This window comes from Lagopus muta, chromosome 4 (genome assembly GCF_023343835.1).
Source record: "Lagopus muta isolate bLagMut1 chromosome 4, bLagMut1 primary, whole genome shotgun sequence".
Taxonomy (NCBI): domain Eukaryota; kingdom Metazoa; phylum Chordata; class Aves; order Galliformes; family Phasianidae; genus Lagopus; species Lagopus muta.
In genome coordinates, this window is record NC_064436.1 from 42,293,547 (window position 1) to 42,312,938 (window position 19,392).

General features: G+C 32.9%; 1 long non-coding RNA gene across 1 annotated transcript; it reads right to left on the reverse strand.

Moving 5' to 3' along the window:
* Window positions 1–399: 399 nt before the first annotated feature.
* Window positions 400–16,742, reverse strand: LOC125691643 (uncharacterized). The gene is made up of 4 exons (XR_007376192.1): window positions 16,703–16,742; window positions 11,933–11,987; window positions 5,881–5,967; window positions 400–755 (listed from the first exon to the last, which is right to left on the reverse strand). It is a non-coding gene; the product is annotated as an uncharacterized LOC125691643 (long non-coding RNA).
* Between the last annotated feature and the right edge of the window lie 2,650 nt (window positions 16,743–19,392).

The following is a 19,392-nucleotide window of genomic DNA, read 5'->3' on the forward strand; positions in this document are numbered from 1 at the left end:
AAGTGTATAACAAAAAATTAAGTGCTCACTAAACCATAGTATCTTGTTCAGATGGAGCACAAGGAATAGTAAGAAAATGAATTACCTCTTGCTTTGTCTGACACATGGAACAGTATCCTGCACATTAGAATATCTGCATACTTACTCAGATTGAATGGCTGGTCAATATTTCCACTAACATGTCATAATTTTCTCCTCCTTCTACAGACACATCTATGGCTTGTTTCATTCAAAGTATTAAAGTATTTGATGTTTTATCTAACTGCGTGTGGCCTTGAAGATTCTGGTATGACACTTAAACCGACAAATAAGAGCAAACTCATTGCCTAAATCACATAAGATTTGATATGGGTTTGTAAAATGACAGTTGCTCTTTATTTGGATATAGTCCAAAACAAAGTTACCAAATGTTTCATTAAGATTATCGATTTGTCCTCCTTAGTCTCAAAACCAACATAAAAAAACCCCTCAAAACACAAATATTTGGCACTGCTGAGCCCTTTCAGGATTCCACACAGGAGTGATTTGTAGTGAAGACTATGAAAAATGACATTCTTGTAGATAGATGGAGATTCATTTCTTTCTGTACTCCCAGACTTTTTCTTCAGACTGTACAATTTCCAGCTGCCTCAGGGACTGAATGATGAAGTATGCGATCCTTCTCAGTCATTTTCAGTGCGTATACACAACACAATGTTTATGATGCTTTCATGGTGTTTAGAAGGTCATAAACTATCAACAGCCACAGTGAAATTCTGCAGTAAAAATAATTCATAACAGAACAAACCTTTTAAAGGATACTCAATTATAAATTAGATGGAAACAGTAAGACTTACATTGTAGTATGCTTTCTGTAATCTCGTTTGGTGTTAAATTTATTTTAATTAGTTATTTCCTTAGTAAAGGCAAGAGCTTTCTTTTGAAGAAGCATTCCTTTACTAAGGTTTCCTTGAGTTTAATGAATGCTAAGGCACAGTAAGGAAGAAATTATTCTTAACCTGGCAAAGGTTTTACAGAGGTTTATAGCATTTTCAAACCAAATAATTTTTTTTTTTAAATGAAGCATTTGGTGGCCAAACAGTATATTATGCATTTTTTTAAAATTAAAGGTGTTATATAATTCACAATTGACAAAATCCAACAGTTAATCAAATACATAATTAATGGAACTTATTATTGCCTAATTGCAGATTATTGTTTTATTGTAATTAATTACAATATAGTGAAAAATGACATGACTGCTTGACTCAAGCTGGCCAGTGTGATATTCCATAAATTACAGTGCCATGCTGAAGAACAAATCTGGGAAAATCTGGGGATGGGGTCTGGGGGGGAGAGGGGAGGGAGGTACTGTTGCTGCTGCTCAGGGATTGGTAGGGCATTCGTTGGTGGGTAGTGAACAGTTGCACTGTACATCACTTGTGCTGTATATTTATATAACTGTTCTTTTTTTTCCCCTTCTTTTTCTGTCCTATTAAACTGCCTCTATCTCTACATTTTTATGATTCTCTCCTCCATCCCATTGTAGGAAAGCAAGTGAATGATTGTGGGGCATTTACCTGTCTGCTGGGCTAAACCACAACAAATAAAGATGAGTCTCTTGACTTACACTACTAAAAGAAAGAAAAAAATATTACTTCACCATGAATATAAAAGATGGGAAGCTCCTTTGTACAATAAGCTTGTATTGGGAATATGGCACAAGACTTCCTCGTAATCTTTTTCAGTAAGACTTGAAGGTTAATATTCTGCTTCTTTTGGAAAAAAAAAAAAAAAACCAACAAAAACAACAAACAACAACAAAATGCTAACATCTTAGCTCACAGATTTAAATTAACAGTAATTTAATCTAGAAATTTCCATGGTTCCTTTGTAGAATATGTAGGGAATAGTTACTCTTTATAGAAATTGTAGTGCTCTCTGACCTAATCTGAGATCTAATTTCCTTCAAAAACCACCAAACCAGGCTAGGCAATGCATACAGTAATTATTTTTTTTGCACAGATTTAGCTGTGAGAAAGAGGCAGAAAGAAGTAGAGAAACAGACAAGATGACAAACAATCATGAGTTGCAGCCTATAAAGGCAATGAAAGCACAGATCTGGAAAATAGTTTCATAATACAAATTCTAGCCGAGGGCAGACGGAACTGCAATCAAAAGGACTATTCTTCATATTTTTATAATCCTATATCTGAAGAAACAAGACTTCGTATAATTTTCGGCAAATGAAAAGGGTGATGTAAACCCACCATCAGTTACCCTTCTTTATCTGGAAAAATGTTCACGCCTTCAACTTTACCTAGCCAGTTGAGACGAGAGAGATAACACTAGTGACAAATGCAATGAGAAGAGAGAACATGACAATACAATTCTGAAACATGGTTCAACTCTTCAGGCTGGGAAGCTTTGAAAATGAGGACTTTTCAAATGATCCATAAGTCTGAAGTCAATTTTCAGATGGCAGCTAGCTGGCTGAGCAAATCAACAGTCCATACTACATCTCAGTTCTGTCCTCAGCTGTTCTTTTGAGGACCATCATAAACGTACAGATTAACAAGTATGCACTTTCCATTTCTATTCAGTTTTTTTTTGTAATTCAGGCCCATTGATTAATACAACATTTGGATACAGAAATTAATTGCTTATCTTGGAACATAGTGCTTTGTCACAGAGTAGAATCTTTACAAAAATATTTTTACTTTTCAAACACAAGAATTAGCTTTCCTACACTGTGGCTTTAATACAAGATGATCAGAAATCAAATCGGTTCTCTTGATCATCTCTCTTCTTCCAATGCCTGCTTGAATTTGTTTTGTTGTCAGAACAACAATTTAACCTAAAAAGAGAGACCTTTACATCTAGTTAAGCAGACTCTGGAGATTTTCTTCAGGCTAATTATAATCTGAGAAGTAGACTGAACTTTCTCTTTGATTTTGATGCCCAAAGGGACTTCTATTCACTTTTTCGGCATACAAGAAACTTGTATTCTATTGTGTGTTCCAAGCATAAAAATGATTAACTGAATCGGCAGTACACAGCTTATAAATAATAACTGAAACTATTGAGAAAGAGATCTAAAATTAACTCAATATGATAAAATTTAAGGTGGACATTAAAATATTTCTGCACTGACCTCCATTCTGAGGATTTATATGAAACAATTGGAAGACTAGATTGAAGGCCTTCATGTACAGAGATCAAAGGGCAGATAAATTACTTCTGACTTATTGCTCTATTCCCTCTTATTCCTTTGGATATTTTACTAATGGTTTATCTTTCTGAAAAATCAAGCAAGTACTTTTGTTCCACTGGGCATAATTATAACAAGGATATTTATAATCAGTAGATTATAGTCACTTCTACTGGCTATAGAGAAAGAATATTAATGTCCAAGTTGAACCAAATGAAAATATCACTCCTTCAGGTCACATGGCAGTGGCCTGTGATCTCATGTAAAAGGTTCTGTATTAAGCCTCAGAAGACAAAACCGCAACAAAAAATATAAATTGAAACATATTCCAAGTCCTGAATTGGCAAATCTGAATCAAACTAATATTTTCATGAGCTTACTACTGTTAGTTTTATTTCCTTTCTATCCTCATATTAATCTTTTTTTGCTGCACTTTCATTATGATTATTATTTATTCTTTAAGGCAAAAGTAATCTATTGTACCCCTATGGAAATTGCATTATTAGTCTAAGTGTGATTACTGAACTCCTAATATTTTACTTCTTCCAATACCCTATAAGTTCAAAATAGAGGCTCCTCTACTTTTTTAGGCTATGGTCTTTTGAGGCAAAGAAAAAAATGGTACTTTGATTTAGAATTATTTGATTTGGAATGAGGCTCTAGAGTGTGTTTCTCTAGCATTATCTTGAATATTAATAGGCAGCAGAAAACTCCTGGCTAAAAGTATACTCACTACCATCCCACCTTCTAATGAATTCACTGAAACAGAACGCTTGTGTGGTTCTGTTCGCAGTGCTCATTTCCGTAGAAAATAATTGACTTATTAAAAAGAGCTGTTCACCCCAAAATGGTAAAGGATAATCCTGTAGCTTTCATTGCATCAGATGTTTGTCTTAACTGCTGATGATCAGCTTTATCACATGCAATGGAAAATGTCAGGTTGAAAGAAAAAGAGGAGCTGACATACCAATAAGCACACTAATAACTTCAGGGTGACCTTAAGAGACCTCACATTTGTTGGAATCATGTTTTTATTACTTTCAACCTATGCAAAATAAGAGCAATGTAAAATATTTTCTTTATGCTGTTCCAATTAGTGATGCCAGTTGCATCTTTTCAATTTTTAAGCTCAAGCTCATAAACTCTAGAGTTCTTCACAATAAAAATTAAAATGTTTCATGAAGCTAAAATAGTTGCATGGCTTTAGCAGCTAAATTTGGTTGAAAGGAAACTGTCTTTGCATTATAATTTTTCAGAATTATTATTCTTGTTTTTTTTTTCTTTTATAACATGTTCAATGAGCAAGTCAGTATTGTTACGTCCTGTGTTCTTTGTTGGAAAATGGACAGATGTAACCTTCACTGAGTTAATTTGCTTGAAGAATTTGTGAATTTTTCTCTGCCTTATCTTGCTGACATTTAATATTTACTATAGATTAGCCAAAAAAGATAATCATGTAATAATACTTACACTATCATTAGAGTTCAAGAAAGAAAATTATATATATGCCTTAATATTTACCAAAGTATTTTCTAAATAATACAATCTATTTTTGTTAAAGCTGAAATAATGCAGCTATAATACAGAGAAATTACATTCTGAACAAGATATTTCTATATACAAATCAATTATTCAGAGAAAACATTAGCTCTTTAATTAAATTAATTTTAGAGAATTGAAAATGACTAGTTTTCCTACTTTTCCACACAAGAGAAAAGGAGCAAAGGAACTCAAGAGTAAAAAGTGGTGAATTTTCCATCCAATGCTTTTTTTTTTGTAGCCTTTCCATAAGTGAAATACTCAGAAAAAGAAATATTTGATGCATCTGTGTTTTTTTTTATTTAAATCTTTCTATATGTATATATTATGTTTTTATATATACATATATATTAATGTAAATATTTAAAATTGTCATAGAAATTTCTGTGAGTACAAGTTACACTAGACGAAAGTATAAACAAACTGTGCCCTTTGGAGTCACAGATATACAGATGTGATGTGATTTGTACCTTTTCTATAGGAAAACTGACTCTTATAGTGATTTGGAACAGCCAAATAACATATACATATTTACACGCATATGGTCCTTTAGCTTGACCTTGATATTTCAGAAAAGAACTAAATTTCACACTGAAATGTTATTGCTTCAGAAAGCTCAATAAACTTTTTGACTACATCACTTACCTTAGAGAGACATGGATAAATTGTAGATATGGAAGGAATAATGTAAACTATTTGACCTTACATAAAAGCAGTTCTCATTTTCATACTCTGGAGCTTGAAAAAAGAAATCCATTCCTTCTCAGCATTTATTTTGCTTTTTCTCATCATATAGATACTTGAGAAAATTAAGCATTTGAAAATGTATCATCCATAGGAGGAAAAAAAAAAAAAAGCAATTTTTCTTGCAGTAGAACAGAAAGATGTTATAGGATAGATTGTATTTGATAAAAAAAAGTCATGTCTTCATTTCAAGGAAAAGCAACAAAACATGACTCAAATATTTGTGTAGAAGCATCAGTTCATCTTGCCTTATATCAGTATCACAGAGCTGCAAGCATTTGAAATACAAGAAGTTAGGTTGTTCTCTACCCAGGAAACATTCATAACACAACTGATGTGAAAGGAAATAAAATATCAGGTAATGATGAAAATTAATACAAAGATTTAACATTTTCACAATTACTTACTATGTGATGACAATAAAGCTTCCAGCGATCTTCCACAGATTTGCAGAATGTGGAGCAAAAGATGAAATGCTTTGAAATTATAACGATCTTCTCAGACAGATCGTTATCAAGTGGATAGTTTAAAACAGAAGAGAAAAGAAAAAGAAAAAAGATCAGAAGAAAATACATTATAATTCATTTTGTAAGGCACCACACTCATATTGTAAGTACCTTGAAGTGCTTTACAAAGCGATGATTTAAACACTTTAGCATGGCAACCATAATGAAAGGAGTAGCTATTATTTCCCAGCATTTCAAACAGGTCCCAGAAAGCCTTTTGATTTTTAAAACTAGTTTTTAGGCTATATTGTTTGTACCTAGGAGTCATTGTACTTGGAATGTTGCAGGTGCAAATAACCGAAGAAAAATAAAACACCACAAAAAAAACATGCAACCCAACTTACATCACTTTTAAGAACTGTTTATACAAGATGTTGGCCTTACAAATTTGCAAATCCATAAACTTAGCCTTGGACTGAAACGGTTTAATTTTTGCATTATTTATTTTTATTTAAAAAAGGTGATGAAAGATTAAAGTTAAGATTCTGGGGGTTTTCAGTAATGTGGAAGGATCATATCAGTGGGAAGATGGAGTCTTAAAATTTAACTTGAAATGATCGTAGACTGAGGAAACACTGGAGGAAGATCAGCGGCTTCATCTCTGGTCTGTGTTGTAAAATTATGCTCAGATAAAATCTGGAAGAGTCTGTATTAGTCACTGAAAGGATACTGTGTTTCTCACTTAGGGTTTGATTGATTACCATTATTAAGTACACTTTACAAGAAATATATGCATAAATTTATCCAGTTTCCAATGCTGAGAATCTAGAAATAGCTAAGGCTTTGATAAAGCTTTTGGAAAAAAGTTCTCTTACCCTACAAGCAATCTTGAATTTGAACCTAGTAATGTTCCCATAGATATTAAAGAAACAAAACAAACAAACCAAAAAGACAGTTTACAGTTACACAAAGTAAAACTTTTCTTGGTTTTAGGAAAAAAAAAAATCAATACGGCCTCTAGATAAGCTTTCTGAAAAGAGAATTAAGTAGAACTTTATTTTGAGCATCAGATAAACACTCAGGCACTTAGAGTAGGAAGACCCAGTGTGTTATAAGACTGAACTACTGTTGTAACTTACCACGTTTTTCATTAGACCTCTTAATAAATTTCTAACTGATCAGCAGTTTACCACTACATAGGATGGGCTTATTAAACAGTTCAAATATTTTCTCCATTTTTTTTCTTCTAAACAGTGTATGTTCTTAATTGTAGGTGCTTGCCCACAGAAAATAATCATGTGAATAGTCTAAGTCAGGACTTCCTGCAAAATATTTTCCTGAGAATTACAGTAAAATTCATCTAGCAGTAGCAGCTTCTGTCCTGAATACTGCCTTAGAAAGATCCACTCAAAAGCTTGCAGAGTTTTTGTACGAGTTTGGAATAGACACTGTAGCAAGAATTTTTAACTCCTGAAGCAGGTTAAATAAGCAGAGACAATTTATGCTAATTTCATAATTATTTTGAATTAATCAGTAATCAGATTATGAATATGCAAATAATGCATGAGCACAAAATGGGATTTTTAAATAATGCTGGCAGTTTTTTTTTTTTTTAATTAAAAAAGAAAGTGAAAACAGATGTATTTCTATAGAATATGCTTATTATTTATGTTTACAAGATTAATTCCAGCATTAAAATTAAAAAGTGTCTTGGAAGAATGTATAGCTAATATCTCAGAGAATGAGCCACAAGCATACAAAGATAGGATCCTCAGGTTTTAGAAGTACTGCTTCTTGAACACATACAAATCTTATCTCAAGATAAGATCTCAAGACTTTTAAAAAACAAAAAAATCTTTTCTGTAGGATTTATATACTCACCACTATAGTTTTTATGATTATAGGAAAATGTTTAATGAAGTTGTTCTTGCATATAGTATCTTAAGCTTTATAACTTAAGCATTTCATATTCTCGCAAAATGCCGTTACTGCTATGTACACTTTTACTCTTATGAAATATAAGCAATGATAATCTTCTTTTAGTGAAATAAATCTACCTCGAATTAAATTGCACAGCAGTTATCTAGGACTTCAGCATATGAAAGTAGAAACTGAAGAGAGTACAGTAAATTTAAGGTGATTGAGCAGGAAAAGGTAGAAAAACACTGGGATACATAATGGAGAAAAGGAAGCACAGTAAGGAGGAAAAAATATATAGATTTTCCCATAGAGACATAATTTCTTTTATCACTATCTCTATTACCAGTGATTTTTTTTTTCATTTTTCTTCTCTAGTGTTAAAAGTCATCTCAGAAGTGTCATAAAATTGGATAACTCTGGAGACTAAGGTGTGCTGAAAAAGATGTATGTTATTATGAATACCAGGATGGTATGGATATGGAACTGCACGCTAACTCTTCATAGCTCGGTAGAAGTCAAAAAATGATTTCTGTATATATTCTCACTTAAAGCATTCACTACAATATACATTAATACTAAACTTTGTAATGCTTTAGAACAATACAATGACATATTTTGCACTGAGTGTTTTGCATTTCCTTCAGAAAACACAGAATTAAGAATCCAGTGACATTTACTGAGATACAATAGAGAAAACATGAAATTATAGCACTAGCCTCTGAGATCATCTATTGCACTAAAATTATAACTTGTGCCACAAAGCCGCGTTGTGCTTTGTGCCATCCTATTCTGTGGAGGAATTAGAGTAAAACCTCTGGTTCTCAGAATAAACAGAGATTAACACTTGAAAAACCTTTTCACCACCACCTAATACCTCCCTAGGTGTGAAGATAGACCCAAAAGGTTTACTAATTCACGAGGGGTACGTGGCCTAACTCCTACCAGGAATTTGACTATGTTTCTGTTTCTTCTAATAGAACTAACTGGTGACTTCAGATGGTGCCATGGCTGGCCATGCCTCACACTTGCCTTCCGGCTTATGAAGCCAGGCAGTAAAAATCTGTGAGGAGCAAACCATATAGGGAAGGAACTGTAGAGAGCAGCCCCAGGATTTGACTTCAGCACTGGTAGTGATGTCATCGTCTAGAGAAATAGTTTCCCTTCTTTGTCAGCTGGGAAGAACAAGATGGAATCAAATAACTATTGTGATGCAGGTGACAGAGATCTATTGAAATGAGTTAGTTGCTATTACTGTGACAGCAAAGGGCTGTTCAGGAAATTTTCTTATGTTATGCCCATAGTATAAACTGCTAAAAATCCTGGGCAATCAAGCTTCATTGCTCTTTCAAATTTTTATCCTTTAGGCAGCATTAATTTTAAGACCATTTATAATGCAATTCTTATACTATTTCTGGGAAGATGACAAAGCTATTCTGAGTGTTTTTTGTTTCATTATTCTCTGAAAGCAGCAATGTAGAAAAGAAGGTGAATGCTGATATTCTTATGTGTTACAGAGCAACTATCCTCTAACTTGCATATTTAAGTCTTAATTTTAATGCTACTGAAGACAGAAATAAAATACATTTTCATATTGTGCTTGAAACCTGAAAGTGATTGTTGGAGCAACAAGAAATTTTGGAGAAAAAGGGCTATTATAATCTTTATGGAAGATTCCTACTAAACTAAATATGTTTTCTCCAAACCACCCTCAGAACACAAACCTTTGCGTTAGTAAATGCCATCATTTAACTAATTTTTACAGAGGAATATGTATTTCTATTGATTGGAGGTTCCATTTATCTTCGTAACATACTTCTAAATCTTAAATGACTTGTGAAAACAGACAAACTTTTCCAGCAGACTTTACAACTTATACCAGAATTTCTCCTCTACGGCATTTCCATAATTCTATGTTTTTATTCTTATTATTTTATTCTTATTTTTCTACTTAAGCTACGAAAGAAGAGTAACTATTCCCATTCTATTTAATTGCCACTATTGTTCAGAAAGATACATGAGTATGTATATGAATATGTAATTGTTTTGGTCTTTTAAAAAATACCACAAGGATTTCTGTTACCAAATGTAAATTTCACTTCGTTTTATCTGTTCTGAATCTCTGACTGATAAATGGTTTTATTTTTATAGCTACTGTGTGGATAACTTAGCCTACTCACTTAGTCTAGTACAAAAAAGGCTAACTAGACCTAAAAAAAATAGGCAATGTAATTGCCCTAAAAATTGAAGTACAGCAGTTTCACACCAGCTGTATTCTTGACACATAATGCAAGGCTACTCCAAGCAAATGACTACTCCGGAGCAAATTACAGAACAGAAAGAAGAGAATTGGAAAATTCTTTCTGAGTTTTGAGCTGTATAACTAAGAACTTTTAAGGAATGTCAGTTACTGCATCTTTTAAGAAGTAGTGATGAAAACTTATTGCATTTCCTGAATAATAGTGAGTGATAGAAAGAATTAATGGTCCAATGAGGCCCAATCATTCAAAGTGGTAATTAATTCCTTAAGAAGCGCCCAAAGACAAGATACTTGTGGCTTTCACAAAACAAACAACAGTGATTAAGAAGAATCAGGAATATTCTTTCTTCTTCTTTTCTGTTATACTTATATGCAGTATGCACTTTCAATTGACTGGGCACATCTATGCCTTACGTCATTAGTCAGGATGATGGTCAACCTATCCTACAGCATATTCTTTCATTGATATCATTCATGCTTTACTATCTTATCCCCACTGTGAAAAAATTTTTGTCTCTTACATTGGTGATAACTCACAGAAATCCTTTAATATTTAGAAAAATGTCCAATCACCATTATGGTTTGCGACAGTCATAGTAACCGTTTAGGCCTAGGAAGATTATTTAGTCTGTTTTTATACTGGTAACAAGGATTATGGTACCCAGTTAAAAATTACACAAGGTCAAATGTATTCCTTTTTTTTGTTGTTGTTGTTTTTAACATAAATTACATGCTATACCCTGTCAGTTCTTGTAAGAGGTCTATCAAAATATAAAGTCATTTCTATGGTTTTGCAAAATGAACTTGTTGATGGTATTTCTATTTTTTTTTTTTAATAGAACTTGAGAGCATTAAAATCAATATTTCATTTCTTCTAGGATAGTCAAACAAAATTTATTAAGAGGATGTTTTATATATTTATACCATATGTCTCTCTATAATGGAGAAAATAAATTCTATGGTGAATGTGGAACGTTCTTGAAAAGAAGAAATTATAGCATGTGCAAGGATAAGACAGAATGAAGGAGAAATTAAATGAAATAGAAAATTACATATTTTTAAGTACTGTCCTATGGCTGTGAAGCAGAAATGGAAAAAGCGTGAAAGAAAAAAAAAATATGATGAAAATATAATAGTATACCTGCCTCTCTAGAACTTTATCTACTTACATATTCATTAATCAGTTATTTAACAGAACACAAATGAAATTAAAGATAACTGTATTAAAAATGAAATAACTAAGAATTCATGAAGAATTCATTAAAATGAACCACAAAATGAAGTATAATTTCATTCTGTGTCAGAAGAAGTGGAGAATATATTCTATTCCATAGGCCGTACTTATTAGTGGTACTATGTAATTGAAGGCAATTTGTGAGACTGAAATCCATAGCAAGCATCTGTACAACATATCAGTTTCGAATGAAAGTAAAACAAACTTCAACCTTAAATTCTCTGACTCACACTTATTTTCTTGTTTTCTGCTTTGGGTTAAAATGATTGCTCAGAAATAAACAAGTCAGAGTTTTATCCACTTCCTAGTTATCAAAACAAGCAATGCAGAAAACAGAAGGAAAGTAAAACACTCCCATGATAGTATTCTCTATTGAAAAAATGGAAAAACTCCAGGAATTACTGCTTTACTCACATAGATGGGCAAGGAGTGAATTGAGAAAAGCTGGAAAAAAAAAAAGTATTGTACATCTCTACACTGATGGTATAAGTGGTCGTATAAGTGGAGTAATCATCTGGTTCTAGGCAATAATAGATCACTTCAATTACTCCAAAGGGACATGCTACTCTTTATTTAAGCCTAGAATGAAAGTGACAGTCTACCTCAGTGTAATTTGAACTCTTCTGATACCATCACTGTTCTTTCATCTTCTTGTCACTGTATAAGATTTGGAAGAAATAAGAAACATCTTAAGTTTGTAGTTTTAGAAATGTTCATATTTTTCTCTACAAGCCAAAATTCAATCAAAGCAAAAAAAAAAAGTTCTCAGTTCAGGATGAGATTCTTTCTTTGAAACTTTAACATTCCTGTTTCCGTACTTTGTTTTTTTTTTTTTGTTGTTGTTGTTTTTTTCTTTTTTTTTTAAAAAAAAAGTTGTTGTTACTGTTATTCTTTTCTGGCAGTACCCAGATCACATGAAAAGGAAAACAATGTTAAGATTATTAAGAAACCATTAAGATGGTTTCTTTATTTACATCTAAAATGCATCGTAGATTTAAGGTGACAGTGAAACTTCTGAAACTGTTTAATTGAATGAATCTGACATATTAAATACTAACTGCTGTAATTCTTTTGTAAGAACTCTTTAATTTTGGCATAATTCTGCTTGTACTGAACCAAGTTTCCATTTTTCTTACCAGCTTGCCAGATATTTTTTCCCCATCTCTCTGAGCAGTGAGGTAGCTAGTAAGTCACTCAGCCCCACCATTCTGAGATTCTGAGTAGCAAGAGAATCCACAGGAAAGCTCTAAGCAAGATTCAAATTATGCTACCTTTAAACTGGCATCTTTCTATGCTATATAAAGAAATGCAATTTTTTTTTTTTAAACAAGCAGTGCATTTCTTATTAAGCAGGTGTTTAAATTTCCTATCAGACTAGTTTCTGATATGTACTTAGGATATTATAAGGATGAAGGTTTACTGATTATATTTTTCATATTATGAAATATGATATAAAGACAATTTGTTCATTCATTATACATATACAAATGTACACATATAAGCATACATATACATGCATGTAACTACAGTAGAGATAGGCATAAAACTCCACAAAAGTGAACTAATTTTGATATTATTTTCCTAAAATCATCATTAGTCAATAATTGAATCATCTCTGCTAATGATTAGAAGATTTTATTCTTACAGTGAGACTAATCTTCTTTTATAAAAGCTAAAGAAAATGACTGGCTAAAATAATATATTTTCACTTTATGTGGAGCTCAGGCAGGAATTTGGCAGCCTAATTCCACAAGTATAGGAGTAAAAATTGAGTTTTCACAGCCAAGCAAGTTGTCATATCATCTTAGTTGTGATAACTTTCTAGAAGCAAAATATCAGGGCAACTGAATAGAATTCACCAAAAAGAAATGGTGGTTATACTAATTTTGCATTGTCAAACACATGCCATTGGCTAATGCATATATGTAAGCAGTTAGACTGGCAGTTAAGAGGATAATTATTCCTTTTTTAACCTGGTATATCTAGTCTCAACTCAGTGATTCACAGGCATACCATGTCATCACTCAGGCAACAAAAGTTTAAGAAACATCAATTTTATTTACTTCTATTTACCCTAGTAATATTCTACATTATTCTACTTTCTGCAGTTTGCTTTTTCTTTCCCATTCAAATTTTTTTGTTACTTTGTTCCATAGAAACTCTACATTTTTACACTTGAGATTCTTTTCTCCTCTTGAGATTCTTTAAGGAGAGATCAGACACACATCTTATTGACAAGAAGATTATGTAAAGATGGATAAATAAACCAATTTAATATAAAAGTTCATTTTGTTTAGGATCAACGTTAGACTTCATATCTGAAAATTTTTCTTCTGAGCTGTTATGAGATCTGATGTGGAATCACTACAGTTAGGTTTAAATATCAGAACACTGATAAAAATGTCATATTTTTTTACCTGATATAGTTTTTATATATTTAGCTCAGCTCCCTTTTTTTCCACTTGAAGGAATGGAGATTTTTTTTTTTTTAATTTCTCGAAGACTCTCAAAGAGAGGCAATAATCTGCTTCTTTTTGTGTTTCTTCTTTGTGATGTGTTGGATTTCAAAAGGCATCATACTCAGACCAAGCCAGTAACTTCTGCTCCTGAAATAGCTTATTAGAAATTATACTTAAAGTTTATGTTCCAAAATTGGATTTAAGCTCAAGTATCTGTAGGTCTTTAAAATGAAAAGCATGTGAAGAAATTGTGTTTATGTCATACATCCATGAACAAGTAGAGAATTACACCTAGAGCAAACATGACTTCCCCCCCTTACCTCCATTCTCTTTATGAAACTGTGTTTTCTGTAACTTCTCTCAACTGTTTTCTGATTTTGCTGACTTATGTAAATGAAAACAAGCATTTATGAGTTAATGTCAGAAAAGTGGATGTTACACTGAATTTATTCACTACACAAATTTAGAAGCCTTTTAGAAGTCCATATCCTCACATTCATTTCTCAAGATAGAGCGTATGAAAAAGACAGAAGTTCCATGGTCTTGGATATGAATTTCACTTTAGGACGGGAAAAATAGTCTTCTGCATCCATTACTTTTAGTTCTTTAATGTTAAGAGATTACAGTAACTCCTTCTATTCACTATGCAGTCCAGTGGTTTCAAAGTTAACACAAATCCTAATTAGACCTTTCTGGAGTACTATGACAAAAAAAAAAAAATAAAATAAAAAAAAAACCTAGAAATTAGCTGAATGCAAGTTCATGAAAAAGTATTATTTGTAGCTTGAGTCTATTTGTCTTCATCTCTTTTTTTGTAATCAGCATATGATCCCTGCTAAAATAATTAAAAAATTATTACTTCTGTTCATCTTATTTCTTCAGTTCTGCTGAAATAGCTCAGATAAAGATTTTAAATCTCAATCCCTTCAATCATTCTTCATCTTGCAATACCACCATTTTCTGTTTGCTTGTAATGTCAATCAATTCTTTGCCAGGAGATTTTTAACAGAGTTTATGCTTTTCTAGGGAATTTTGTCGTCATCGCTATAAAGATCTGAAAACCTAAACTGCATCAATTTTTCCCCCAAGCTTATACTATACTGAACAAGCCTGATTTAAGTATCTTTGAGCAAAACCCAGCCACAAATAGCCCTTAACTATTAGTTGACTAATAGTATTTTAAATAGTGATGACAAAGAACTGGAGAACATTTCTCTAAGTCTATATAAAATGGCAGCAGGAGTTAAAGAATTAATAGGTATGCATTGAAGAACTTAGTGGCTTTCACTAGTAATTCAGTACATTAGCTTGATTAACTTAAATGTTAAGCAAGCTACTTCTTGCTACTATAATAGCAAATTACAGATCTAAATGCAAGGGCAGCTACACTATCATATAGACAAAAATATATATATAGTATATATAGACAAAACTCAAAATATTTCATAGTAGTTGCTGCTTAAAAGCTTGATTTTTCTTTTCTTCCTCTGACGGAAGAATGAGAACAGTGCACAGTATCCAAGAACTTTAATATTCTACATTAGGTGTACACTTTCTTATAGCACAAGCAATACAGGTACTTTTATCAGAAGGGTAGGAGTGGGAAAGCATTTAATGTTACCCCAACTCATTAATATTAAGTACCTCAGCAGACATACACCTTCTATGCCAAAGCAAGTCAGGTTTTTGTCATCTTCTAGCTCTTCTGCTAGACTTTATGCATTTTTCTTTTGCTTCATCATTCCTTTGAATGTTTCCTCTATGTTTTCTCTTCTCTCCAGAGAAAATATTCAATAGATTTCTTCTACTTATTGTCCTCAGAAAGAACATACAGGAATAACTGGCCAATTTCACAATTTTATATTCTGTTAAGTTCAGTCAGGAGCTTGCTATAGAGCAGGGTTGCTGAGGAAACAAGAGTATCATCTTGAAAGTGAATAGATTTTTCAGAATAGAGTGTGGTTTTTTTGTTTGTTTTATTTCTTTTTTGTTGCTTCCATTAGTGACATTAGAAGCACAGTTAAATTATTGTTCCAACGAACATTTTCTGTCTCTAAAAAGTGCTCACCTTTCTTTACATCAAAATATTAAAGCTTGAGGATTTCATGTTCTGGATGTTTCCTTTGCTCAGGTGAACTTTATTACATGAGATTTTTATATATCTGATTTATGTAAAATAAAATAGATTCACCAGGAAACTACATCTGCTATGTATTGCAATTAAAGTATGTATCAATTTAAACAGTAGTTGAATTACAATCATCAAGATCTGGATTTAGGAGGAGAAACTTTTTTCTAACTACTAGATACAATGCGATGCACTGTAACAAACAGTGCTTGAATATTCTAGGATGTCTGCCAGGGTAAGTGCAGCATCCAAAGCTTCTCACAGCTGGTTTCAGAACAAAAACAAATGAGGGCTACCTGCAGGGTGGTCCATTCCCTACATGTTTGGAAAGGCCTGAAGTTAAACTGAACATGTAAGCATGGCTCTAGGCTAAATGTAAATAAGTTTGCAAATACTGTGAAAGGACAAAACAGTACGCACATTCCTCAAGAAATTTAACCCAGAGGAAACAATGAAAATTTCTTTGCTGTCTGCACACATAAAAGTAAAAATGCTTTGTGTCTTATTCCTTATTCTGTTGCTCTTTCTGAACGCGTGTCTGAGTGCTACATGTTGTGAACCAAACTAACATACAAATTCATCCATTTACTCCAGTATTTAATGCCTTCCAAAAGCTAGGTATGTGCACTGGTTTACGCAACATACTGTGTAAGTCTGGCCAAGGCTGGGATTTGCAGTACTCAGTCCTAACTATATCATAGAGTTGGTGTACAATCAATAGGCATACAGAGGTTAGGCTAAGTAGGATTACTACAGGAGAAAGATAATAAATGAAAAATGCTCACCAGTGTTGTAGGCTCACACACAAAAAAACTCCACAAGGAGCAATCTCCAGAAACAGACCCTTCCTTAGTGGCAGTCAGCACTTAAATGGGATCCAGGAGTGGTAGAACTAGACTCCACCCCTTCCGGTAGCACAGGTGAATTGCCTTCACCTGTGCTCCTGTGACTGACTCACTGCTTGCCTCAGGTGGTCAATCAAAGGTTTAGGCCATGATCAATAGTTCCTATACAGTTAGCATGAATCAAACACGCTGGGATAGGTGCTCTAGCTACAAAATTTCAGGAGTTAGCAGCTAGCAATTTCCGTAGGAAGGAGAAGGCTGATAAGTATACATTTCCCTTGCCTGATTCTTGACTAGGTGAAGTAATGGATTTTTTATTCCTATACGTGCTGTGAATCTAATACATAGCAGTCCCGTCAAGTGCATTGCAACAAAACTGAAGATAATCTTGTGTTGAGATTGTGTCTGTTTTATTCTCTACGTACAGACATGGAGAATGGTGATTCTGTAATCAGACTTGTGGAAATTTTGGTCTCTTCTGATAGACAATTGCCTGTATGCTATATATTACTGATAAGAATACCAATATACCAATATACCATCACCAATAATTACAGTGTGAAATGCTTGTGAATAGCAAATGTCTCCCCTATCATCATTTCTCTCTTCAATACCTTTGAAATTTCGTCTGTGTGATATGACTTGATGGTAAATCACAGACTGCGCTTAGTAAGATGGCACATTTTAAGGAGAAGGTGCCCTGGTCCTTAGCTCAGAAGTAAAGGAGGAGTCTTGAATTCATAAAGCAGGGAACATTTCACAGCTTTATTGTTCAGGTAGGGGTTTGGTTATTTAAAAGAAGAGAGAGGTAAATGCAATAAAGCCAATATTAATTCAAGAAAAACATTGTGGCACAACAATAATTAAGAAAAATCAAGAAAAATGAATAAGCACTAAGTAATGAACAAATATAGCAAAAAAAAAAAAAAGATAAAAAAGGAAAATAAAGGAAGATTACACATGCAATGAACATAACGAATCTGAGTAACTTTTTTTTTTACTTATTACCCAGTTTCTGGGGAAAAAAAAAGTAGTGCAGTTAAATAGTTGACTTGATTCATTGCTTTTCATGGGAGTGAAAGATCTTTTCTGGGTTGTTTTGTCATTGCTGTTGTTAAAGTAGTAAGCTCAGACTATGAGTATTCTTTACTGGACAAACAATCAATAATTTTCAAAGTCTTTGGTAACAGTTGAAAATATCACTCGAATTTAATGAAATTCCCTTTCAAAGTGAGAAGAAGAATCTGAATTTTATAGCAAAACTGCTTCAAAGATCCTTACTTGTGTAAATATACAAAATTTCAATGAGCATACACTTGTGTTCTATAGTACATATGCATAAATCAATATTATGATAGAATAACTCACCAAAAACAGATGAATTATGTATTAATGTTATAGTTCATGAGTTTCTACAGGCAAAACCTCTTAGTAATTGGAAAAATGTGAAGAAGGATGCTTTTATTTCTCAGAGGTGTCAGAGGGCCTGAAATGAGGCCTTTCAATGCTCACAATAAATAAACCCAGTGATTTTTCTGGGAAAAAAAAAAAAAAAAGTTTTTGCTGTTGAATGAACTATTCCCTTTAGTTTTCCAGAATTTCCAGGAGAGCAATAGACCTGTTGGAGTGCATCCAGAAAGGGCCACAAAAATGATGCAAGGATGGAACATCTTCCCTACGAGGGCATGCTGAGAGAGCATGGGAAATGGCTTCAAACTAAAAGAAGGTTTAGACTGGGTATAAGGAAAATGTTTTTTAGAATAAGGGTGGTGAAGCAGTGGAGCAGGTTGCCCAGAGAGGCTGTGGGTGCCCCATCCCTGGAGACATTAAAGGCTAGGCTGGACAGGGCTGTGAGCGACCTGGTCTAGCTGTGGATTTCCCTGTTTATTGCTGGGGAGTTGGGTTAGATGACCATTAAAGGCCTGTTTCGGCTCAAATGATTCTATGATAACTCAGAGTGACCTGGAAGCTGTAAAGGCAGTTACTCAAAATGAATAATTTACTGAAGATTTATCAAAGTAATTTATCTGAGATTTGCACAGGTACATTCTCACTTCTGAGAGAGTACACCTAGACCGGCTCTGCAGTGTTGAATAAACAATGTAACTGTTCTAAGGTTTATATAATGGGCATAAATATGCACATATATGCAGATATTTTTGTGTGTATATAGATAGACACACCGACATGCAATTCTGATGTACACAAAAAATGGAGGAAAGAAAGAGTTCCAGATATTCCAGTTCTGAATGCTGTTAAAAAAAATTTTTAAAATGAAATGCTACATAAAAAATAAGATGTTATCTGTATCATAAAATATAATTCATACTGAATACTTGTTTAGGCTTGCTCCTAAAATACTAAAATAGTATTTTACATTCTAAATTATTCATTATATTAAATTCATTACATTACATTATAGTATTCTACATTCTAATTTTTCATATTAGTCTTTCAAATATAAGTAAAATATCAGAAGTATCTTTAAAAAGTGAGATTTCTTGTGGAGTAATTCAGAAATAAAAATATACATTTCAGGTGACAAAAGCAACTTCTTTGTTTGTTTGTTTGAACATACGCTGAATTATACAGCACAACATGTCTCACATACTTTTAAGCAAATATTGTCT